Source organism: Thermobia domestica, chromosome 7, assembly GCF_964235325.1.
Source record: "Thermobia domestica chromosome 7, izTheDome1.hap1.1, whole genome shotgun sequence".
NCBI classification, from domain to species: Eukaryota; Metazoa; Arthropoda; class Insecta; order Zygentoma; family Lepismatidae; genus Thermobia; species Thermobia domestica.
In genome coordinates this window covers 236,466,557-236,493,335 of record NC_137460.1, presented here as the reverse complement: position 1 = coordinate 236,493,335, position 26,779 = coordinate 236,466,557, and the positions used below count along the sequence as shown (strand labels likewise).

General features: G+C 35.0%; 1 long non-coding RNA gene across 1 annotated transcript; it reads left to right on the top strand.

The window, feature by feature from the left end:
- Nucleotides 1-864: 864 nt before the first annotated feature.
- LOC145690767 (uncharacterized) lies at nucleotides 865-11,480 on the top strand. Its single transcript, XR_014132275.1, has 2 exons — nucleotides 865-1,011; nucleotides 10,816-11,480. It is a non-coding gene; the product is annotated as an uncharacterized LOC145690767 (long non-coding RNA).
- The last annotated feature ends 15,299 nt before the right edge of the window (nucleotides 11,481-26,779 follow it).

Below are 26,779 nucleotides of genomic sequence, written 5' to 3'. Positions count from 1 at the left end.
CTTTTTTGCCAGGTCCAGATCTATAATAGCGGAGTTCCAATACTCTGCACAAAGCATCTTCCAAGCAGCTGTTTCTTGCTAAAACCCCATTGCCTAGCAACACGTCTTTCCTTTTTTTCCCTTCCTTTAGACATATTTTAAACAGCAGGCGGTCTATTGTTCCGAAACGCATCAAATACGCTCGAGCTGACGTTTTCTCCGCGTTCTTATTGCTTTCGCGTTTGTGATTAGACACCCACATTTAAATACATGGTCAGCGTATTTCAAGCGTACGCATGAGTAATAAAAACGCGTGGCGAACGCTTATGATTAGCCATGGGCTAAGTGTCTGTTCTCGGTAAATCCTTTCCTTTCAACTTTTAGAAAATTGACTTAAACTATCGATTTTGCAAAACTTCCCTTTGTTTTAAGTCCAAACAGAAACATGACAGCAGATATTTTTTGGAAAGTGTTACAATTTTCTTCTGCTACCTTCTCACTTTAGTTAGTGTATATTTACAACGAAGAGGGGGTGCATGTGCACCTTCGCAGCCCCCTAAATCCGGTCCTACATATGAGTCTTTCATATACGTTCTTTTAGCGTATACAGTATTATGGCTTGAATTGATCACGTGTTTTACACACACACACACACACACACACACACACACACATATATATATATATATATATATATATATATATATATATATATATATATATATATATATATATATATATATATATATATATATATATATATATATATAAAAGAGGCAAAACTTCACGAAATTTTTTTTTTAGCGACTTTTCACCCAAAATTGGAGTCATTTCATCGCCTATTTAGCGACTTTTTGTATCAACTTGTTGGCAACACTGTTCGGCATGGTTTCAGCGGAAAATTTATAATTGAACGCCATTTTTTATTGTTTGTATTGGGTGTGAATTTAATTTTCAGTTCTTTTTTCGAAAAATTATTTGTCGAGACTGAGTGAAGCATGTTGCAAACCACGCTATATAGTTTATGTTCAGGTGTAGTTCTAATTTTGATAGTTATAATTTTTTCTAAACATTTTTTGAAATTATTTATGTAACTGGATCTACCAAGAAACGTGACTAGGCCTCTTAGAAACTCACTATTGTGTAGTGTGTAAAAGCTAATATGCATGTTTTAGTTAAGTAGTTACTTATTGACATGAATTGCCTGTTATTGTTTTAATAATAAAATAGTTTAAGAATTAAACATTCGGGATATTTTTGGAACTGGGGGATCTTTCCTGTATTATTTTATGGTTTTGGTAGGTTAGTTTAGGTCAGCTTAGAATAGGATATTTGGGGCATTACTCGAGCACACGGTTCTACCAAATTTTCACACATTTATTGCAGCCACGAACCAACTAAAATGCACGAATGCTATCTAACCGAATGCTATCTAACATCAAACTCTGAGCAGAGCGAGGGTGTTTCTCCGTAGGGAGCAGGCGCGTCAGCGACGGGTAGGGTTCATACTCTTAAACGAGGATAGTGGAGAAATACATAAAATATCCGCAATAATTTTTACGTGGTGATTTTATCTGAATTCGTACTTTCTTCCTATATTTTCTGTGTTTTTGATGGTTTAGGCTAGGCTAGGTTCGGTTAGGTTATGTTATGTTAGTAATTACACTTACGTAACATCAACTCATTTCTCCTGTAAACATGGTGATTTTACCTGATTTTGGCCTCCTAGTTCCAAAATTATCCCAAACATTCGTGTCTAGGACACGCGTACAGGTTTATAGAGAGCATTAGAAAAAAATGTTGAAAATCTAACAACAAATATTTAAACAATTCCGTACTCTTACAAAACATTGTGCATGGTAACATGATATGCAATCGGCATTACTTGAGCAGACTGTTCTGTCAATTTACATTTTAAGGTTAGCTTAGATTAGGGCGAAAAATGTTTCGGCATTTGTGCTGTATCGCGAGACTATATAACGTTCGAAGAAAGAACAGGCCTATGTTTAGCAGAAGGGGTCCAGCTCTTTTTTCTAAAAAAGTGGTACAATTTTGGTAATTTCTGTTCGCATTAGGTTAGGTTAGTTTGTTATGTTAGTGTAGGGGTCCAGCATAATTTTCCAAAAAAATGATGGAATTTTGCTGATTTCCACTAATATTAGGTTAGTTCAGGTTACCTTACATTAGTTTAGATTAGATTTGGTTACGTTGTGTTACGTCTAAGTACTTGTATCATCCATTTTTCCTGTGTTTTGTACGTGCTTCTGGACCCCTTCAGCTAAACATACTCCAAAAAAGTTACCAAAATGTTCCGTTGGTAAGATTATATTACATTACGTTACATTAGTCTAGGTTAGGTTCAATTACCTCCTAAAATAGATGCGTGGAAAAGTTTACGATTTGTAATAGAAAATTACTATTTGCAAATAAATACGGGGTCTTTGTTTAGCGATGGGAGAGCCAGCTTTTCACCTACTTTTTTGCTATACTCTACTCAGATTCTGTCGTTTTATGATTCCATACGATAAATTAGGTTAAGTTACCAATATTTAATTCACATAGTATTGCCGAGCGAGCGTTAGTGAGTCAAGGCGTGTTAGAGCCCCACAGACACGTTGTTTTCTGTCTTCGTTACGAAGAGTTCACTTTCTTTTCCCACATAAGTCACTATAAAGTTCAAGTTCGGTAAACTAGAAGTAAATTAGTTAAAATTTTCACAACACTTTACTCAAACATCGATTGCCAGTCAACACTATCAACATTTCTGTAAACCATCCTTTTATTTATTTTTGCCAGTTTTTGCCCCCCATCTCTAAACTGTTACCAAATACGGCGTTCGGGTACGGCCTTCGACAAAAACTAAGGTGCAAAAAACAAACCATCTTGTTCTACATAACCACTAAAAAGCACGAATGCTATCTAACCGAGCAGTTAGTCCAGGGCGAAGCTAGTGGTCCCGCACGGGGGTACGTCCGAATAGAGTAGGCGCATTAACAATGCTGGTTATGCGCGTGAGCGAGGGTAGTGAAAATAGTTGGCTTTTGAAATAATATTTGTTATGGTTTCATACAGTATGATTTTTTAATTATTGGAATTAAGAATAGTCCGTCATGAAAATTACGGTAGTTGTATGGATGACTTGAATGAGTACATATGACAAAGGATTGTGTAGGATATTAAATTCCACTATCGGAGTAAGTTTTCAGAATGCAGGAAACCAGTATTTCATGTTTACAAGTTTGAAACAATTACAACTAGGATTAAAATGCGTGCATATCAAAGACGACTGTGTAACAAACTAATACCATCTGCGAAGTATTTCTATAACGATGTAGGAAACTTAGAGCTCCATCGTGACTAAGCGGTTAGCGTACACGCCTTTGGTGTGGGAGACCCAAGTTCGATTTCTGCGCGAGCTCATGTGGTTCGGATTACACGTTAAATTGCAGGTCCATATAGCCTCGCTGCTCAAAGGGACGCTAAACTAAAATCGATTTGAATCGATGTAGGAAGCTTGTAGTTTTTCTTTACAACAATAGAGTTACTAGTGTGAAACCAGTACAGGTACTCTAGCCTGTGAGATTCTAGGCGATATCAAGTGTTTTTGCGCTGTCTTTGATTATGTGCATTCCCCGTCGTTGGCGCGCCTGCTTCCTGCAGATGCACTTTTTCGTTACCCCGCAGGCCACCTAGCACAAGTTAGCGTGTGCTGTTTCCGCGATCGCATTTGTCGCATACTTTCGAACGCGTGTTTATGTCCATAAGGGAAATTTGTCGTAAAGTGAATCTTCACCCATGAATGCAAATCCTACTTAAGAAACAGTTTTTAAGATACTATAGTGAATTTCATGATGAGATAATTATATATAGTAAGATATTAGGTACTAGGATGGCGCATAGTCATTTCTAGGGCACATTAGTTTGTATGCATATTGTGTTTGGTGTTTATACACGGAAATGAACGTTTTAATTTTACGTCGCATGTTTATGCCCTTTGGGCTAAAGGAGACGTATAATTAGAAAACAGTGTGTGGAATGGCAATATGGGAGTAACCAAAATAACCTGGAGAAAACCCACGGGCACGGTGCTGTCCACCACATCGAAACAGATTTGGCGCACGAGAGCTATACCGCCAATCCACCATGGCTTCCTCTTTATGTACTAAGTATTAAATATTACCTATGAGTTTTACAAATTCTGCTATTCTTAAACTTAGTGCCCGCCGATATAGTTATCATATATAGTATTTTACCATATGTTTCTTGCAGCTACATTTACTGTTCCTTGCAAAAGTGTGAAAGGACGCTAGATTCGGTGTGCCCTCTCATTCTAAATAGTTAACACTTTTGTATGTTTAGCTTAATACCTTGTTTTAAATTTTTGTGTTCCACCTCTTGCAAACCAAGTTTATGAACAATATGACCTATTGTAGTGCGAATCACGACAGAGGTTTGAAATCAGTGCACTAGGTGGGTACGCAGTTCAATCATGCAGGATAAATCCTTACAATATAGGCCATTTCTACCAACTTTTTCAGCTCGAGGAGAGTGGAATTACTGGACCATACCACCAGTTTTGGCTATTTTGCTTTTATTTAAAACTGTTCTTGGAATTGATACTCTACATTGATTTGTTTTAAAGTGTACCGCCCACGATAATAATCTGAGGCTAAGGAAGACCCTACTCATGATCACAAACGAAATGGTGCTATGATGAAAGTAGGAGAAACCCGACAAAACCTACCCACACGGTGTTTGACTACCACTAAGCCCACTTGACGCGAGCTGGGTTCAAACCAAACATCCACACACTCTGATGTACATTGATTAACTTGCTCTGGTTCCTTTGCATGTGCAAGGATATATAATCACTTACGGAATAGTAACGACAGTCCATAATAACAACTCTTTTTACGAATTCAGTAGTCTGTTTCAGATGTAATTCAACTATAAGCGGTCTTATCTTGTATCCCGAATGTTTCGAGACTCTCTATGTTTGAGTTGTTTACTATATATCGTAAAGCATCGATCAACAATTATTTCATTCTACTTTACTTCCTAATTATTTGCATATACTGTTCTACTTTGTACGCTCGGTCGTTCCAAATGGACTCTTAGTAATGCACGTGTTACTAAACAATTCATCCGTATCTCACGGAATAGGTATTTTAACTACACGAAGCTAAATTTAGTCAATACCTATAGCTGAATTGTAGGAAATCTGTATAAATCCTTGCACGGAAACTTAAGTTTTGCTATAATTTAGCTCCAGCCCAAAAGTATAGGGGCTACAGTGGCTTAGTGGTAGAGCCCTCACCTACGGTGCGTGGGGCCCTGGTATATTATAAATTATAAAAACGAAATTACGGGTAGATCTAGATGCAAGGAACACTTTAGTTGCATATATTATTACTATTTTAATCAAGAAATCGTAGTAATGTAATAAAGTGAAAATCTCAACTAATGACTTATCAGTATTAAGTGGGTACGCTAGCTTTTTCATGCCATCATAGGCAGCTATATAATCGAAATATAGTTAGGAAATTATGTAATGTCAGTCGTAAATGTTAACTATGAAACTGTGTTTGTAAAGCGACAATGAAACACTCAATTGAAATAAAATATCCACGTCTGACAATCAACTAAGCAAGCAGTAATTGCTTCCAGTTATTTTTAAAAATCTGTGCTTTGGCATTTCAAACGTTTATTTGGTAACACTGAACCATCGTAGAGACTTTGCATACGTATATGCTTCAATATCTCCTGCACTTTTGTAATCCTTATATATAAACATTCATGTGTGTAATGTCCGATCCCGTCCACTTTTCACTCATGAGTAGTTGATAGGATAGTTCGTCTGTTTACCTGGTGTACTTATTTTGATTTCCTTGAATGTATTTTTCCCCCTACAATTAGTACTGAGTGTATAATTTTGTTTATTTATTGTTACATATAAAATGCACATATGAAGTACGCTGTTTTTGGTGTCCTGCACAACAGTACTCGTACAAAAGTAACGAGAACCGACTATGGAGAATCTATCCTGGAAGTTCCATCCACCAACGAATGACAAAATGCTTTGCTCTTGTTTCATTATTCTTGTGTTCTTATAATAGATATATTTCTACATATATAAATGACCTTCATACATGTAGATTCAGTTCCGTGGGGAATGATTGATTATTTGGTTAAATTAAAATCTAGCACAAAACAGTAATTTACTAAAAGAATGTATTGATGGAGACCTCAAGACCTTACATTGTGTAAGAGAAGAATTTTATATCTGTAAGTAGATTGGACATATTTTTCGATAATGTAAAATTTTAATTTCACTATGTGAGTTTATGCGGGTCAGATGTTCGTAATGCACGATCATACACATTCATCTCGTATATTTGGAAAACGTAATCAGACTACGTTAGTTTAATTCTTTTTTTTAATAATTTTCTGCTTTAAATTTTGAAGTATAAAAGTGGGTAGTTGCTCTTCCCGCTGGTGTAGCGGCTAGCGCGCGCCTTTGCTTACACTGGGGTTAATCTTTAAAATCGCGTACCATTGACTTTTGTTTGTGTTGCTTCTCATCTGGAAAGAGGTGTAATCTCATTAACTAACTGGAACGGAGTGGGGGGGGGGTGCACGGTGGCTCAGTGTTAGAGCGTTTTCCTCTGGTACGTAGGGTCCCTGTATTAATTCCTGTCCCAAGTAAGTTTGTGGTAGACATGTCCGTGGGTTTTCTCGGGTAGTCCAGTTTCCTCGCAAAAATCCCATTTCACCAATTTTTTCATTCATTATTCACTTGCGTTAATCATCCGTCTCCTTTAGCTTCAAGAGCATAATCGTGGAAAGTTAAACTGAAAGATTTTCGTGAACTGAACTCAATAACCAGCTGATTCAGACAATAGCAGGTGATCCCAATAGACAATTGGATTATTATTATTATTATTTCAATTTTTACTGAAAACATTACTTGCTGGTACCTTGGAAAAGTGAAGAAAATAACCCGTCGACATTTTTAACATAACTTAGAATAATGTCACTCGTATATCTATAATTGGATTTCTTTCTCATTCTGAGCAAATTTACCGTTTAAATTCAATAAATGTACCAAAAACTATGGATTCAGTCAATTATAGATCCCCTTTGAGTATTGATAAAACACTCGTACAGGGTTCGTACTAGTCAAGTTAAATTTTATAAAATATATTTTCCTCATTTTTCTAACATTACTTTTACATCAGTTTCAACTTAGCCAACAATTAATGATCACGGTATGGAACGTTGCTCACATTTTTATGGGTGCTAAATGAAGTGTACGTATGAGCAATTGAATACTATTTGTCTTTATAGGATATATAAATATTCACCGTTATTTATTCCTTATTTATATATCAACATCATCCGACACCTGTCATGAAAGTCAGGTAATTTGCTGCCGAAGATCAGGGAAATAGATTTCTCCAGATCAGTAGGAACCCTGTAATTCAGAAATTCCTTCCTTCCTGTAATTATTCTATTGGTTTTTGTTTTAATTTTGTAATTCAGTTTAAAAGTCGCACTAATTCTTTCCCATTTTCTTCCCGAAAACGTCTTCCCAAATTATGGCTTCCATATTGATTATGAAGATCAATGTTGCCTCATCAATATTATTTGTTTCCTGTGTTTATTATCTGTTCAAAACTTCTATGTACTTTATTTACAGTTGAAAAAATGACAATAATGAAATAAAAAGTACTTGTATTCAGTTGTAGCTAAGCAGTGTATTACATTGTTCGACCGATGATCTAGGTCTCCGCTATCAAAGTTGTTTGAGCGAGAGTGGAAGACTTCGAATCAATCTGCTTCATGGTCTCTTGTTTCAAGAGGCTGACTCCTGATGTGGGAGCCCTTCAATTACCCCTCAATCCCTTACGTGCTCTCTCATTCTTGTCGTGATATTCCTTTTGGTCATTCCTATGTAGTATTTTTCGCTAGTGCGAAGTCCTGCGTAATCCTAGCTGAAGACAACTGATTTACATAATAATTTTTGTAAACAGAAGATAAATTTTTACAACTAGTTCTTGATTTGAGTGAAAATTTGATACCAAATTATTTCCTCACCCTTTCTGAAACTCCCGCCAAAGAGGTAAAGAGACCCACGTATATTCCCCTTTACTCTATTTTCCTGTCTTTTATGTTGTTCCAAAGCCGATTTCTTTATCTGTTGAGAGTGCTTTGCCATATGAAATAATTGCTCTGAATCCCTTTCATTTGTGGAGTATCTAAACGCCTGTAGAAAGAAATTATTCTAAACGTTCGCTTTAATGAGGTAGGATTATTCCAATTCTTTGGGAAAAAATCTGTTTCTTTCCTATAAAGAGATGTGCAGAACCGTGGAACACTTCATGCCGACTTTTTCCTTCACAGATTTTGAAGTGATGTAGTAATGTACTCAGAAAGTATATTCAGGCTAGCATCACCCCTGCATTTTGAGGATGGTTCCAGAGAGGGTCGAAATGTTGTGAGAATAATGAATTGAATATGAATAAAAGTTATGGGTACAAAGTAAGATGTTGAGTTTTAAACCATGTACCCAAGAGCACAGTTTAGTAACTATAGCTACTTTAAGTATTGTAATTTCAAAAGATTTCAGTGCCATGCCTAATTTTGGGAAGTAGGTAAATAATACGTCTTACTCATTGTCGAAAACAGTGAAAAAATTCAAACTCGAGACTACATTTTTCATAAATGTAGATAATTTACGTGTGATTTGTAATATTACAAATATGTAGTGCTGATAACTATAAATCGTTCTTTGCTTTCTTCCTGGTTTAGTAGCAGCACGCGTGTTTTTGGCAAGCGAGATATCGAGTCGTGGAAGAGCATCGAACGCATTGCAGTGGTTCCAGATGCTACTTTAAATTGTAGGTCTCGCCTATAAAATCTAGCTGCTGATAAAAGGCATAAATACAAATTAAGTAACCAATCAATTTAGATTGTTTGTATTTTTCCGGAGATAGAAACAACACACAACAGTACTGTTAGAAAAAAAGTACAAAATTAAGTGCTTATAGTTATAAAATTACTTTGAATTTTAATGTGGTCTTCCCCTTCATGGTGATGTATGGGAATGTGTTTTCTTTTCTTTTTTTCTTCTGTTCTTAACTAATGTTTTCTAAAAATATCTAGCTTCGTTGCAACCTAAATGAGTTTTATATTTTAGTTTAAATGTCTCTCTGTTATGTGAGTAAACTGGGCTATTTATAGCTAAGCTAAAAACTGATGTGGTAACAAAGAAGCGAAACATATATATTACAATACGATCCATACTACTACTTAGATTTGTGTTCAAAACTTTACTATACTCTTTTTTAATGTGTATCCTGACGCTATATCCTAGAAGTGTTATTGTGTTCCAGATGGAACATATTTCTGTGTAATGCCTGTGAAGCGTACGGATTTCGAATGGAGTAACTTCTGTTTTTCTACATCATAGCTCCCTGTGTTTTAATGCAATTTGTTTCTTTTTGTTTCCTGATGTAGGTCAACGCTGAGAATTGCGCCTTTATCGGGGACAGAACCTGGGTATTCATATTATTTGGATACCTGAAGGATTAATATAGCATATCGGGTTTAGACAAGTACAGGGTGCGGCACGTAAAACCGGCCCGTAAAGTGAACACATAAAATGAAATGTAATGTATTGAATATGACTACTCACCTTCACAGCAGGTGCTGAAAGTGTCCTCCGCCCACTTCAACACACATGTGAGCACGATTGAGAAGATTCGTATATACCTTTGTCAGTTCTTGTGTTGTAATGCTATTGGTGACATCCTGGATCCTGGTCTTGAGTTCTTCAATTGTGTGTGGATTTGTTTCGTATACTCTTCCCTTTAACAGTCCCCATAAGTAAAAGTCACACGTGGACAAGTCTGGTGACCGAGGAGGCCACAAGCCTTTGCTGATTGTCCTCTGGTGTAAACATCTCATGCACAAGGGACAATGATGCAGCTGATGTGTGGCATGTAGCACCGTCCTGCTGAAAGTAACATAACTGACACTCCTCTTCGGTCAAGTGTGTATAAAACTCCTCCAGGATTCCCATATACACGTCACTGTTCACTGTTGACTTTCGAGGACTTCTTGTCATTATCTCCTCCATCTGCATCTTTAATTCAGGTGTGCAGACAGATGGTCGTCTGTTCCTGGGAGCATTTTGAACCGATCCTGTACGCCGCCATTTTTCAATCAATTCCTGAATGGTGCTTTTTGCTAGCACAGAACGTCCTGGAAATTTCTCCCGAAACAAATTCTTTGTTTTCACAAAAGATCCAGTGAGAATGAACCCTTCAACAATGGCAACACGCTCGGGTATCGAATACGGCATTATCACACACTGACACTCACCCGGCTAAACACAACGAAGCCTTTTTCTCAACTGGTTTCGACAAGTTTCACTGGCTGCAGCTGCACGTGACTGCTGCAGGTCACGTAAGTCGACCCGACCTCGACACGCCATCTCTTGGTAGGAAGGTAGATTATTTAAGTGTTGCCAAAAACACAATATACCAGAATATTACGACGGGCCGGTTTTACGTGCCGCACCCTGTACTTATCTAGTTTCCCCCTTCATGTAATGGAATTATGTTTTATTTTCCAGTGATTTCTGTCTCTGCGCTCTGACCTTCATCTAGAAAAGATCCGTTAGGTTGAAACTTCTACAAAGTTTGAAACTCACATTAAACTTCTATAAAGTAACATTTTAAAAAAGAATCTATACATGGTATTGTTTTATTTGAGAGTAGATAATTTTTGCATTTGTTACTAAGTAAAACTAATAATTAATGTTTTTTACAGGTGTAAGAAGAGAAACGTATTTACAAAGGAGCTAGCAAATCATCTTGTGTATGAATAACTGCTTCAAAGAATCTTAATACATGGTACTTTATGAATATTGATTTTGAATACTAATTTTGAGTACTCAGTGATTTTAGTGATAAAGGCTCTTCGGCTTCAAGAGCAGGCGATGTTCCCTCTTCCATTTAAAATTCATCTTTTTATGTGGATCATATCGAAATTATCGGAGGATGAAAGCGTCTAGGATCCATAAAATGTATCTTGATTAATAAAATGTGTTCCCTGACGTCATCTCAAATTTATATATTTTGTGTTTTATCTGATCGTTGTTGACTAACCTGTTTGTCAAAACACAAATTATTTTCTATATAGTAGTTCTATCGATCATTGAGTGTTAACTATTTGTGTGTTTACCTCTTCGTGAGTACGTTACTAATTTTTTCTTTCCACATTTTAACTTTTTCATATACCACTATTTTCTGAATAGATCGTGGATTGTTTTAACTGTTGGAAACTAAGTTTTGTAGGCGAATCGTAGGGCAGAAATCGTCAAATTCTTAACGCGTTGTAAGGAGCAGAAAATGGAGAACGTTTCAGCTGTTATTGGAAGAAGTGCTTTTGTACAAGTAAATGGGAAATTAAAAAAAAAAAAAAAAAAAAAAAAACTATATAATAAACTAAATTTTCAAACAGGACATAAAGATTGTAAGTTTAAATTAGTTAAGATATAGGATGGACGGAGACCCGTTAAACTATTTTTTTATGATAAGTATGTCGGTGTCAGGATTAGAAATTCTAAGTCGGGAAGTTTCCACCTGATCTTAGCATTTGCACTAACTGGTATCGAATTTCTCAAGTATCTCGCAATAACTAGGTTATTTAGTCAAATAGATATCAAAAGACTTCTTTTGGCTACAAACTTCAACCTGGCAGAAGATATTGCAGTACCAGCTCTTCCTTGTGTAAGAGCTTCCTTAGAATAAGTAATAAAAATTATTGCTCACTTGATGTCATCTATTTATCATTTATTGTATTTTGTTTATGTGTAGGCAAATAACTAAACAAGTAACTTCCGTTGTATGTGATTTTTAAAATTAAAAAAAAAAAAAAACTTTTAATAGAGTATATTCTGAGTTTAGAACTAAGAAATCAGTCATACTGAGAGTATACGTCTTGAAATGACGTAAGTAGTTCTCTGTGATGCAAAATATATCAAACTTTATGTGGTTGGTTAAATGGAAAACCATAAATTTGGTAAATGTAGTATCTAAAAGTGTATTATTCTTAAAAAATAAAGTGCTTTTCCTGGCTAGTGTTTGTGAACTCATTTTATTTCTTCATTTATTTATTTTTGTCCATACATTACGTTTTTATCTGATTCTTTTAAGAAATTTTGTTTGGAAGGAGTCTCAGACGTCACAGTACTCTTGAGAAACCGATGAATCATGCTCACTGAGAAGATATCTCTCTCAAAATTCCGTGTATGTATGTTAGAATAACTGGAATTGTTAGAAATGTATGTATGATTTGCACACGCTTCACAGAGAAAATGGAGCCAGTTGGATATCATTTTGTGGTGCTTGCGATCAGATTCTAGCATCCATTTTGATATCTTGCTGCGGTCTATTAATATCGTCGAACTTTTCCAAGCTGATTTGGAAGTTTGTTAAACAATTCATCTATTTTTCTTGTTAGTTCATTGACTTATATGTAAATGAATATTACAATCAATGAATATGTATTTACATCTTTTGCATTGTAACACTGTGTATGATGCATGTATATAGTCTACAAACGTCTGATCATGTATTGAAAAAATATATAATAGTGTTTATCTTCAAGTAAATGGCAAACAGGTGTCTATAAATTTTCTCAGAGACTCAATGATCAGCCAAAAAGAAAGATAAAATAGTAAGCATTTGATATTAAAGTTATCTAAGAGTATTATCAAAATTATTTTTCCCATTTTGATACTGAAATGACTATTTTGTTCGAGGTAAAGAAGGTAAAATTATAGTTGTCTAATATTTCTTAGCCTGAGTGAACATCGGTAAAAAGTGTAGTGAAAATACAAAATCACCTAACTTGTCTTATATACATTCAGCTGAAATTATGAAATGTAAATGTAATTGAAATACAGTAAATTGTAAATTAAAGTAAATTATTTGTATCGTTAGGTGAATAACAAGTAAATCTAATAGACTATGATTAGAGGTCTGCGCGGATACAAAATATCGCATCCGCAGCATTTCTATCCGCATCCGCAACATCTCTATCCGCATCCGCACATAATGAGGTAGCAAATATATACAACTTACATATTATTTAATACACGTAGTTTCCTGAATCAAACGAAACAATATATTATATCAGTTTCCTCGTGATCAAATACCAACTACGATAAATAAAATGCAATATAAACCGTGCAGATATAAATTAGAAATTAATGAACGATTTATGTACTTACCCAAGATCTTCAAATGCAGATATTGGACCAAAATAATGCCACGTAGGTAATATCCCCTCAATCGACTAATTTTAGAGCGCGTCACTAAGTTTTTAAACTTCATTATTACTCATAACAAAAGGGGCATTTGTTCTAAACACAAAGGCGAAATAGAAATAATCGTTATTAAGAAATAAAAATTAATCACAGGACCGCAAACACATCCACATATCCCGAACTGACACTAGCACCAGTAATTGCAGTAAACTTAAAAAATAAGTGACGAAACTAACAACGCAATACAATGCATGCTTTCACGACTAAGCACCTTCGAGGCTAAGCGGTTAGCGTAGTGCCTTTGGCGTAGGAGACCCGGGTTCAATTCCCATCGGGAGCTCATGTGGTTCGGATTCCACGTTAATCAGTAGGTCCACGTGTCATATAGCCTCGCTGCTGAACGGGACGTTAAACTCAAAATCAACTCAAGCTTTCACGACCACGCTTTTACTGAAACTAGAGGTGAAAATAACTTCGAATACAAAGTCTATACCGTTAATTTCCGGAAGAGGCAATAGAGGAAATTTAGAATTTACTGCTTTTCTTTGCAGCCCCCACTCATTGTTGGACACATTTAGAGTAGGAGAAACAACGCATTGGTTGTTCTTTCTTTCTTTATCAAAGGCCCAGAACATACATACATATACACATACACACAAGAAGAAAGAGAGAGAGAGAGAAACAATTGCTGTTATAAAACTCCAATCCCTCGGAATGTTCATTGAGGTCCGTGGCACCTCTCCGAAGAGAGAAATCTGTGGGGTCGCAAATGTGCATTCAGCATCTGCTGTATTTCAAAGGAAACAGTAAAGATTTTTTCTTTTTTTTAAGAGAGAGGGAGAGAAAGATGAGCGTATGATGTGATTTGTTTACTATTTCGGTGACCTACGCGCTTCTCCAGTTTGTCACAAAAGGCAAAGATAATTCTGCTTACCAGTTTTCAGTTTATGGAAGGGGATGTGGTGTTTTAAATTAGGGTTTTGGTTCCTGACCTCTCAGGCTAGAAAAACAATTTATAAAACATTTCTTCCTCTTCAATGCTAATGGTCTGAAAATTTTCAGCTTTATCAGAGGGCTTTGGCGGCAATTATTTTTCTTTTTTTACAGCAAATAGCGGTACTTGAGGAGTAGCGATGGGGCCTGTCGTTTCTTTCTGTTTAGGTCAGAGATGTCATTCACCTACAAAATGGCTGCTAAAAATATTGAAAACTGCAATAAAAGGACAACTCTCTCGTGTCATTTTTTGTTCTTTTACTGTCACTGAGTCACAAGCTTAAAACACTTGTATTTTGATTTTAGTATTTTTCAACTGGTTTTAAAACTTTTAATTCAAAACGAACGTTGTAGGAAACATTATCCGCAACTTGAACCGCTATCCGCACAGAAAAGAGATATATATCCGCAAATACCCATTTTGATGCGGATATCCGCATCCGCGCAGACCTCTCACTATGATAGAAGAACAATAGAAATAAATGTGGAGCTTTTAATAAATGCTTGCAGGAACATGGATTTAAAAGTAAATGCAGAGAAAACTAAATAAGTAAAAATTCGCCGGGATCGTAATACTACAAATTATAGATACGTCAATATATCAAAAAATACTGTAGACAAAGTGATACTTTCAAATATCTAGGATTGATATTAACAGACCAATCGACCAGACCATATCTACCAAGAAATTAAAATGTCGACTGTAAGCAGAGAATTCGTATTTTATTCAGTTCAAAATCTTTTGTCGATGATTTTTTAAGCTTAAAATATATAAAATGACACTCATACCTGTTGTTCTGTATAGTTGCAGAACATGGTCGCTAACTCTGGAAGAACGAAAACTGAAAGTACTTAAGTACAAAATACTGAGGCAAATATTCGGACGCAAGGGGAACGGAAATGCGGAAACTTCAGAACGAGGAACTGCGTAACCTACCCCGTTTGCTAAACGTTGTTAGTCAAGTTTAGAAGGCTCACGTGATGTAGCAAGAATGAAATTAGGAACTATCTCAAAACTTGAACAGCAAATCCAGTCGGAAAACGTCCAGTAGGAAGATCTAGATGCAGATAGAAGGACAATATCAAGGTGGATCTTACAAAAATAGGAATACAAAATAGAAACTGAATCCAGTTTGCTTAAGAACAAAAGTCAATGGAGAGCTTTTGTAAATGTGGTATTGAACCTCCGGGTTCCGTAGGTTGTAGAGATAGTTTAAGTGAATAATAATGGTTAAAATTCAAGTGTTAAGCCTTTACTTATGAATATTACATAAGTTAATTGCTTTGGATGTTTCTCTCAACAGTATTCTAACATACATATTACTGTGTCTGTTTAGAAGAAAGGAAGAAATGGAATGAGGTATACAAACTCTACATGTCTTTTCGACAAAAACTTCCAAATGGTTTGGAATGCAGTTTTTTGTACTATAAAGTGAAATGTGTGTACTGATCATGTATTGGAAAAAAAAATTTTTTTTCATCCACGTACTTTTGTTAAGTGCATTTATATCATGTAATTTCTACTTATGTCAAAATAAAACTTAAAAAAAGTTCAAAATGCTGCAAGAGCATTGCCAGATATAACTTAAAAAGAATAGAGAGATGAAGCGGAAAAGATAATTATGATTGTTCCTACATGTAAAAGTAAATCTTTTATCCGCGCTTTCTTCTGTTTCTCGCAAAAATTCGCAAAACATAATCTCTCTATGACTTACGGTTCCCGAGAATTGGCTTCTTAAATTTCCGAAATTCGAACTTTTTTGGCCAATATTTCGGGAACGGTAACCAGTTGACCTGTTACTATTTGGTACCAAAATATTCACCATCCTCATAGGTATTGATCAACACCGATATGATCTCTCTATGACTTACGGTGCCCGATATATGGCACCTTAAATCTCCCAAAATCGGAACTATTTTTTGACCAATATCTCGGTAACGGGAAGACATAAAGAGATGATAATTGTATTAATCAAAACATAAGAGGATTGTAAACATTTTTGTACCGATGTTAACTGGTGGACAATGGCTACCGGTTACTATTTGGTACTCACCATCTCTTAGGTATTGATCATCACCAATATCATCTCTCTCTAACCCATCGTTCCCGAGATATAGCTCCTTAAATCTCCGGAAACGGCAACTTTTGGCCAATATGTCGAGAACAGTAAGATTGACGCGAGAAATTCCATCACTTCCTCAGATAGTTTCTGATACTCTATCGCAGCGTTTCCCAACCTTTTTCAACTTGCGGCACACTTCAGGGTAACTTGAATTCTCGCGGCACACATATTATTATTATTATTATTATTATTATTATTTGAAAATATAAAATACTGTAGTATTTTTTTCTGATTACTGACATCCTTCTCACAGAGAAGAAAGCTAGACCACTGTTTTTCCCCCGTGGTAAATCATTATGCTTATTTTTCATTTTAATTTAAAAATAGAAAACAATTACAATCAGATATAGGGCTGAAGTTCTTAAAAATACACTTTTTTTTATCGAAAACTGTATCCAAACTTTCATTAAGAAGGAGGATCACTAAATAACGAACGAACAAACGAATCTCTTTTACTTTTAAAACACAAATATAGGTAATTCGTATGCATGTTTACTTTGCCGGAAGGATTGAATAATATTTTAAAATTTCAAGTTACGAAATAGTCTGCAACAATCAAGAAGCAATAATGGTCATAACAATGATAACAAATACTTTTTTTCAAAATTAGAAATGTACAGAAAAATGTTCTACAGAAAAGTAACACAGTATGAAACTTTAAATTTTAGATTCATAGTAGTAATTTGAAATACAAATATACCTTTTTCTGTATGTCTTGCAGTTTGATTTTTATAGAATTAATAATTTTGTTCCGATTTCCTCGCGGCACACCAGCGACCCATTTGCGGCACACCGGTTGGGAAACGCTGCTCTATCGATTGGAGAGCTCAAAATTGAAAAATAAAAAAAAAAACAAATAACAGACACACCCACACACACACAAACATAGGGAATTTAGTAACTAACTTTTCAAGTTCGTTGAAAAATATAATAATTAGCTCATTCTCTGAGGTTATTGACAAAGGAGCATTTAACTCGTACCCATTTTTGGCTGGTAGCTGTCAGTATTACAGTGTTTTGTATTACGACTTCAATATTTATGTTCTTTAGTTGCATTGCTTAATTGAAGTACAGATTCGTGAGAAACAAGCAAAATACTGTAATGGTTTTAGATTTCTTTATCCCATCCTATGTTTAGAGTCACGGCATAGGAAATATACTTCTCAGTTAAGTCCATACAGCCTTGCAGCACGGCATCCGATTGCAACATTTTCTACACTGATCGAATTTTTTCCCCTCTGCGACTCGCGCCCTACAGTGGTCGGGTGGAAAAAAGTTTCATAAATGGTCGGGCTGGGTCTGAGACCCAAGAAAATAAAACTGCATAATTAATTTGTAACCGAAATTTTTTAAAAATAAAAACATACTCTTATGTAATTACAAGTATTTTTAAAACAGAAAAAATAAAAAAAACATTTCAGATCAAAACTGGTGTTTTGCTTATTTTTTAAAAATGTTTTTGTTTACGTATTTTTGTTAGTAAATTATAGGAGCTTTTCTAGAAAATTATAAAAAATGAATACTTGCTTAAATGTTGTTATAGATAAGTAATATTGTAAAGGACACTTACAAGTTTATTTAACATAACCTAATGCACCACCTATGTTGAAATGTACTGAATACCACGGAGTAAAGTGTTTTTTTTTTTTTTTTTCATTATTGGCAAGATAATTATCTAATGGCGGAGTGGGTGGAGTTTTCTCAGCAGCGGCAGCAGATAACAATTCTTCACTCTTATCTTCTTCTTCACCAAGCTCACTGTTACTATCATGGTCAGTAAACAATTAAAAATCAGGATCTGCATCGGAATCATCCAGTTCAGTTTCATCATCATATAAAATTCTACGAATTTCTCTCACAGAAAGTGTTTCACGTTCTACTATGTTCTAAAATTGCTCAAAATACCAACTGAAATGTTCTTCGTATATACACAATCAAAAGATGTCGAATAGGTCATCACAATAAAAAAGTAAACTTCTTACAAAAATCCCACTGTGATTAATTCCAGTTTCAGGTTTATTGAAACGTGGACTCCTTTCAACTTGGTTGTTCGAACTTCTTAATAACTAGCTAAAATACTGTTTCTCGCACTGGGGAGGGGGGGATAAGGTATATACAATGTATCATTTTTGATGGCAAACAAATGAATGAAATAAATTAGGAAGAGTTGCCCCTGCCGATATGAAATTTACACACATATATATATATATATATATATATATATATATATAATATCGACAGGGGCAGCTCCCTTATTTCCTTAAAAAATGAAATATTATATATATATATATATATATATATATATATATATATATATATATATATATATATATATATATATATATATATAATATACAGTAATTGTACGAAGAGCAATGCATACGCTGTTGTTGCCCTTGTCAGTTCTCGAAGAAGTTGCTATGTCAGCGTGTCTACTAAAATCCCAAAATGAAATTTCGTGACCTTTTCTTTACCAAATCATAAAATTTCGTAATATTTTCAAGAGCGAATTTGGGTGCGGATTACGCCGAATTTTCATCCATGCGATAGAAACATACTTTGCTTGCGATTTGGTAGCGTCTAAAGCTGATCATAGACATTTTTGGTGGTGAACTTTGACGTTTTATAGAATAAAATTTTCCAATCTGTACTTACATTTGAACAGTTAAAAAAAATCGTGACCCAAAAGCTAAATTTCGTGACTTTCATGACCATTTTCTGATTTCGTGACTTTCGTGACCGATAGACATCCTGTATGTCCCTTTTTGCCTAAACTTAAGTTCAAATGTCGTAAAGACTGTTGTCATTCAGCTTAGCAGTCCCAAGCACTATGGATTCGACACAAATACCGGTCATTTTGGACGTGATTTTTCAGGCCCCTAACCCTCTATGATTGATGAGTGCTGAAGTTGGACTTGAATGGTGTCAGGAGTGTTACTATTGATCTCAGTGACCCCAGGAAGTACGAATTTGACAATAATATTCGGTATCCCAGTCATTTATAATCTTTTGTGTATATTCCCCAGTGGTGAAATTTAATTAAAGGAGCTTCGTAGGTGATTAGATCTGGTGAAGGGATGCCTGTGTACAAAAATGTTGTGCTCCAAGTCACTCCTTTCTATGCGAAAACTGAGATCACACGCTATTTCAAAGATAGAACTGAATACCGATTTCACAGTATTCCAAAAGTCCACGGCGTGATTTATTTATTCCATGTGTTCAAGGCAAGAGCAATACTACATAAGTCATACAACTTTGGATCTCTTTTGTTTGAATAGTAAACTTACTTTAGTAAGGCTAAGAATTAAGAATTACATATATTTAAGTAAAATATGTGACAAAAGTAAACAGAATATTTTAAGTATTTAGTAATTTTTTGTCAACACATTGTTTAATTTAGGGATTATGGAAGTAAGGTTATTATGGCAATATGGCCTTGTGTCCATCTTGAATAAAAAAAACAGCCTTTTTTTTTTACAAGGCTGGCTAGAATATTTATTAAAAAAATTAAACTAGAAATGTAACGGCTTCCGAAGTATAGCACTTCCTTCCTCAGACTACACTCTACACCTGAAATTAGAAATAAAATTATATATAATAAAGAAAGGAGATCAATGTACCTTATCTCTTCTGGAAAAAAATACTTTAGGGGTAAGACCCCTATTCTCCCTAAAGGATGACATGCAAAAGTAATCTAAACCATTCGTGTTAGTATCAAATGCATAGTTTCCGGGGCCGTGAAATGAATAGTGACACTTCCGATTCTATTTAGGTCCAAGCTCAGTTCACTTCAATATAGGCAGGAGAAGTGGTGAAAAATAAGATATCTAAAATGACCGGGATTAGTATCGAAACCGTAGCCTAGACAGGGTTTTTGCGACATGTCTGAAAATAGGCGGAAGTATCAGTTTTACATCCTATAGACTAACACACAGAGAAAAAGATTCCAACAACCTATATTTTATAGTACATTATTAAAATCCATTTGATGCTGAGATATTTTATATAAAGGAGGTATTTCCACTTAATTGTCTGTCTCTGTTACCAGAATTATCGTCATTTAACGAATTATACAGTGCCGTGTTTTATTCATTTCAATTGACCCAAAAGTTGTAAACTAACTTCTACTTCATCTAGGCATAAAGGAGGTTAGTTTATCCGAAATAGAGATACATTTGTGAAATTTCCCAACAAAATGTCTTTCTTCATTATTCTGACACAATAGAAAGGTATTCATGGATTTTAGATTGCCTTACATAAATACTGTTTTACCATCAAAATATGGAAAGTTCCGTAAACCTCGAATGAATTAGAATATTAAGAAAAATGGAAAACTTTTTCGTTTTGAAATATCCCAAATGGAAACACTACTTGATGTTCTTTATATGAATATAACAAAGATGAAACGTTAACAAATTTGAAGACTTACACGCAGTGGTGCTATTCTATTTTTTACAACCGGTTTTCTCTCGCTCGCTATATATATGAGAGAAATAATAGATGGATAGATATAATTCCCTTAGGAAACTAACCATACAAGGTAGACAAGATTTTTTGATACCACAAATGACTAGTAGCAACCTGCAGAGTATCCTAATACAAGGTGACGTGACGAAATTATAATGCACTGCGAATATCTTGGAACCGTGTTATCCAAGATAGATTGTTGTCAAAATTATTGGAGAGACCTTCATCCAGCAATGGATTGACGATTGCTGATAATGATGTTTCAAATTAAATAATGGTGTTTCAGATATAAATACCCTCACCATTTTACTTATATGACCACAGTTCCATTCTTGATATCTCATGCGTGCGTGCGCGCGCGCGCGTATTTATATCTGGGTATAATAAACGGTTCTGCAAACAATATTTTAACAACCGGTTCTAGCGAACCGGTACGAACCGGCTGAATAGCAGCACTGCTTACGCGTAGACAAACGCACCGAATGTATTTGTTATCCCTTTTTGTTATGTCTTCATTTTATGTATATATATGCGACGTCACCAAACTATTTTGACGAAATTAATATAGGAAGTTTTATTCTCACTTATAACATCTGGACTGGACAATTTAGTGAGAGATCTTAATCTCATTCGCATCAGCAAGCTGAGGACTGTAGGAATGGAATTTACTGGGTTCTAGCACTAGAATTTCACTTTTTTAAAGAAACATACATTAATAATTTTCGGCTTACTATGATATCAAAAATCCCTCTCCAGTTTAAATATAGATAATTTGGTCTAGGCATTAGGTTAACAATACACATAAGAAAACTAGAGGTGTTTAACGATTATTCTAAACTAAACTTCAAAGCAATATTTTATACAATGGGAAGATAAACTACTAATACCAGTGCCATATTCCGCAGATATAATGCAAACATAATGTCTGTGTATTACAATAACTGCTGGAAAATTGGTGGAGATTCGAAGATTATTTCTATATTGTTAGAATTACAGGAATAATTTGTTGAAATTTGCTTTGCTTCTAGGGTAGTAGGGCGAATGAGTCACACTTAAGTGTGAAAGACTAGCCTTTGAGAATACTTACACATCACAACATAATAATGTTACATACGTTCAATTAGTAAATTCACATAAAGTACTGCTTACTATTTCTACATATAAAAAGGATCGAACGAAAAATTTAGAGCCATGGACAGTTCGACTGAAAATTCAATTCGTACATTCGCAACTAGACTTTGACGGAAAAGTTAGGATCTTTCGTATACAGAAATGATGGTAAATTCATCATAATATACAAAAAAGATAATAGTTATCAATGTAGATAGGATCACATGATGGATGACTACTTCTGGTAGAGAAAATGAAACGCATTACAGTATAGAAAACAATAAATTTTAAAAACATTTATTAAGTTTACAATGCTTTGTGTATATTAGCTGCACATTTTAGTTTAGTATTAACACAGACACATTAGAACACTAATTCTGAGACCTTTTATTGTAAAAATATGACTTAAAATAACGTGGCTTAATGGACTAACTGAAATTCAAATATTGATCAAAATTATAATGTAGAGTATTATTTGAATTTCTGTTTAGTGCGTTAAACCAGTTTAACTAACTGTCGAAAATGAAGATATTTATTGATTTATATTCAAACTTTAACATTCTGCAAATGCGTCTCTATCTTATTACATTCTACATGATCTTATATGTAATATGAATGCATTTCCAAACAAGATTCTGTAGGTAAATAATATTAGTAACAAAATTAATTTATAATTTTCCGCCGAATTCCAACTCACTTCTGTCACACACAAACCTTACGTGTTACGAACTTTTTATTGTCAGCTTCCTCTTCAGGAGGGTAGATTTAGTTCAAGTAACCTACTTTCGTGTATGTGACACAAAAGGTTTAAATTTGTTGGCTTGTGTACATTTCAGGATCGCTAACATGACCGGGGAAAGACCCGATGAGTTTAAGCCCAAGTTTAGTCAAGATGGGCATGTCTGCTAGCCCAGGAATTAACAGATGCAACTCCGAAGGTGTTATTCTACGTAGTTTTTTGACAGGCGAAGCGGGAAGTGTTGCAATATACCTAGGTATATATCATGCCTGTATATATATATATATATATATATATATATATATATATATATAGTGGCGGATCGAAGGGGGCTATAGGGGTTATAGCCCCCTTGACGCTGAGGTATACACTGGATAAAATGGGCCTCAATCCTGCTTTACACTGGATAAAACGGCAAAATATGGTTTAGCCCCTCCCTTGATCCTATCCTGGATCCGCCTCTCTCTCTCTCTCTCTCTCTCTCTCTCTCTCTCTCTATATATATATATATATATATATATATATATATATATATATATATATAGATAGATAGATAGATAGATAGATAGATAGATAGATAGATAGATAGATATGAGTGTGTGAATGCATGTATATACATATATTGCAGCATAACTCACGAACGCCTTAACCAAACTTAGACATAAATTTACAACCTGCAAATGAATATTGAGGGGCTAGGTCTCTAGGAGGGAGGATGGGAAGAGGTGGCATAAAAATAATCCAAAACTGTATATATTCGTTTCGAATCCACAATTTTCGGGGTCGCTGAGACGAATAGTGATACTCGCATGCCCTTTAAGTCCAAGTTTACTCCCATCGGTAAGGAGGTAAGAAGGGAAAATTACTAAGATTAGTGTCGAATCGATAGTTTTCTGGATCTCTGAGATGATTAATGATACTCACGATACTTTTCAAGTACACACACATCAATAGTATAAGTGAAGAATGATAATGTGAGATTAGTGTCGAATCCATAGTGTTTGGGGTTGAGAACATGACTGACTCATTTGAAATTGCTTTTAGAAAATACTTATACCTGAGCTTCTCCGTTGCTAAGTGGTTAGCGTACGCACCTTCGGCGTGGGAGACCCGGATTCGATTCCCGGCGGGATCTCATGTGGTTCGGATTCCACGTTAATCAGTAGGTCCACGTCTCATATAGCCTCGCTGCTGAACGAGACGTTAAACTCAAAATCAACTCAACTCAACACTTATACCTCAAGCTGGATTGTTATCGATTTGATTAAAGTATTTTTCTAAGAGGTAGAGTGTTTCAAATTTGTCAAAATAGGGTATCTTGTGGATTTTTATTATAGTTTCATTGAAATGCGTATCCTAAATAGTAACTCAATATTTTCCATAAATCTATGCTTTCGATGAGAAGAATAAACACATCAGCCGGTGTCACAGGGATTTTTTACCCCTGGAAACTTTTACTTCCTGGAAATCTTTACCCCCTTGTCGGTTTCTGGTAATTTCAAAGGAAAAGTCAGAAGTTACATTAAAAATTCATATTATTGAATGTGATCTCTCAGTGTATGCACTCACTTTTGGCAAGATGGCTTTAAATCGGAAGATTTGGTAGGAGGATAAAAATTTCCTAGAAAATTATTACCCCCTGTCGGTTATTGGTTACTTCAAAGTCAAACTCAAATGTTACATTATAAATTGATACCACTCCGTAGTACCTCTTAACAGACACAGTCACTTTGGGCAAGATGGTTTTAAATCCGAAGATGTGGTAGAGTGTAATAATCTCCTAGGAAATTATACCCCCATATCGGTTTTTGGTTACTTCAAAGACATCAAATGTTACATTATAAATTATTATCATTTTATGTTGTTTGTTAATGAATTCACCCACTTTGGTCAAGATCACTTTATGTCCGAAAATTTGATAGTGGGTAGTATTTTCCTAAGATATTTATACCGCCTGTCGGTTCTTGGTTACTTGAAAGACAATATCAAATGTTGTATTATAAATTGATGCTACTCCGTGTTATTTCTTAGCAGACGCAATCACTCTGGCCAAGATTGCTTTATGTCCGAAAATTTGGCTTCATAACCCAAAACTTGATAGTTGGTAATGGTTTTTTAGGAAATAATTGCTTTCCAGTTTTGCACGTGATTTGCTGTCTAACGAGGGTGTCTTAAGAAAAAATTAAATGAAATCTTTAAGTTTTACGTCCCACGCTTATGCCGGTAGGCTAAAGGAGACGGTGATTATGAGAAATGAATGAAATGGTGGAATGAAGAAAGTGGAAGGAAACGGGAGAACCTCGGGAAAATCCACGAGCACGGTGTTTGTCCACCACAAACTCCACACGGCGCGAGCTGGGATCGAACCAGTGACCCCAAGCACCGGAGGTGAACGTTCTACCACTGAGCCACCGCGTCCTCCAGGTGTCTTAAGATGGTTGCAGTGTCAAAGCGTTATTTTCTATTAATTGTTTTCTTATTATATCAATAAAATTTGTATAAGCTGCTCTTGAAGAGGAACAATTCAAATCTTACATCTTAGCGCAGCGTTTCCCAACCTTTTTCAACTTGCGGCACACTACGGGTGTTACTTGGATTCTCGCGGCACACTTATAGATATTATTATTTGTAAATATAAAACAGCGGTATTTTTCCTGTGATTATTGATCTCCTTCTCACAGAGAAGAAAGCTCTACCACTGGTTTTTCCCCGTCGTAAATCATTATGCTTATTTTTCATTCTAATTTTAAAATAGAAAACAATTGCAATGAAATATTGGACTCAGGTTTTTAAAAATACGCTTTCTTTTTAAAAACTGTATCCAACCTTTTACTAAGAAGGAAGTTCACTAAATAACGAACGAACAAACAAATCTCTTTTACTTTTAAAACACAAATGTAGGTAATTTGTCGAAAGGATTTAACGATATTTTAAATTTTCAAGTTATGAAATAGTCTGGAACAATAAAGAAGCAATAATGGTCATAACAATGATAACAAATACTTTTTTCAACATTAGAAATGTACAGAACAGTAATCCGGTATGAAACTTAAAATTGTATATTCATAGTGGAGGTTCATACTAATGTGAAATACAAATACGCATTTTTCCCTACGTTTTGCAATTTGATTGCTATAAAATTAATAATTTTGTTTCGATTTCTCGCGGCACACCAGCGACCCATTCACGGCACACCAGTGTGCCGCGGCACACCGGTTGGGAAACGCTGTCTTAGCGGCCTAGTATAAAAGGAGGAAGAAACTTTCCTCCGAAACACTGCACTGTTAAAAAATATTTCTTAGTTTCGTTCGTGAAAGCAGCTCTTGACTTGTTCTACTAGTAGTCGAGATTTAAGGATTCAGTAGCGTCGAAAGGAAAATATTGATTTTGAAACTCGATTTGACTCTTTTGACAGTGTAGAACACGTGGGAAGAAAAATATATTGAGAATAAACAATCTTTTGAAACAAAGGTAAGTAAATCTAATTTTAAAGTATGTTATTTGCAACTAAGAAAGCAGAATTTGATTCCTAAATATTACCTAGTTTGCAGTGTAAAATATTAGATATTAGTTGCCTTATAATCTTGATAACTGTTATTACACAGTTTATAACATAAATTGTTTAAAACATAAAACACATCTTTCAAGTAAAAACAACGTTATTGCAATTTAGTCCTCTCTCTCCCCCTATATGCACATGGTAGACAAATTATCATGATCATCCGCTATAACGGGTTTAGACAGAAATTCACAACAGTGTTGCCAACCAAATATAAGTTTATATTTTTTTCAAATGGCACTACGTCAGTTTATTACATATTTCAAACCAACATGTTAAATGTAAACTTAATATACCACTTTTATTAATCAGTGTTACAAGATAAAAATATTATGGTATCACATACATCCGAAGATTGAAAGCCTCTAACGCAGACACAGCACAACAGAGATGCACAGGATAATGTACATCGAAAGAACTTTAGCGCTGAATACCATGGTCATGTATGACGTTTTTCGAATGAATGGAAA